The sequence below is a fragment of the Hipposideros armiger genome, unplaced genomic scaffold (assembly GCF_001890085.2).
Source record: "Hipposideros armiger isolate ML-2016 unplaced genomic scaffold, ASM189008v1 scaffold_1766, whole genome shotgun sequence".
Classification (NCBI taxonomy): Eukaryota; Metazoa; Chordata; class Mammalia; order Chiroptera; family Hipposideridae; genus Hipposideros; species Hipposideros armiger.
In genome coordinates, this window is record NW_017733116.1 from 7,320 (window position 1) to 8,014 (window position 695).

General features: G+C 46.5%; 1 protein-coding gene across 1 annotated transcript in view; it reads left to right on the forward strand.

Annotated features, from left to right (window-relative positions):
- LOC109378134 (protein broad-minded-like) overlaps nucleotides 1-695 on the forward strand; it is a gene marked incomplete at both ends in the record, with an annotated part of 113,071 nt that overhangs the window by 6,700 nt on the left and 105,676 nt on the right. The gene's annotated exons all lie outside the window — the stretch shown is intronic.

Below are 695 nucleotides of genomic sequence, written 5' to 3' on the forward strand. Positions count from 1 at the left end.
TTGTCTCCCAGCACCCACTAATGTGGCTGGTGTCTATAGTACTCACCACTCTAGAGAATACACCTCCAGTTTTCTACCAGGATGGGAAAGGGAGACCTTAGACCGCTCCTCCTGTTTTCAGCCCCACCTGTGCCCTGTCCTCCCCTGTCCCTGGTACCCACCTCTGGGCTTGGGACTGGGCCTCGCCTGAGTTTTGCAGCTCAGCTTCTCCTGGGTGCTCCCCAGTTCCCACGTGTCTGGCTGCTGCTTTCTACCTTTAAGTCACTGCTGACATCTTTTGGCTATTGTTTCTTGTCTTCTTTTTCATTGTGGGCTTATATCTCTTTACTTCTTGATCCCCTTTTCTGGGGCTTGCAGGGAGGGTGCCAAGTTAAAGCATGTGGTTTAATCTACCACGATTGATCTGCTTTCCTGGTGGTCTGTTTTTGCTTGATTGCTGTGATCTTTCCAAATCTCTTTGATTGCAGTAGTTAGCTGTTCTCATCTGTTCCCAAAGTCCTTTTTTCCCTGGGATCAGCTTTTCTGTGTTACTTGGTCTTTTCACATTGCTGGTTCTGTGTCTATGTTTAAGACAAAATGGATTTAGACGACAACTCCTCCACTTATTTTTTATAAGTTGAAGAGATTCCAGCTAGACCTTTCCTGAACAGGGTTCTGACTGGCAGTGTTGTGGGGACATGTATATTTTATATCTC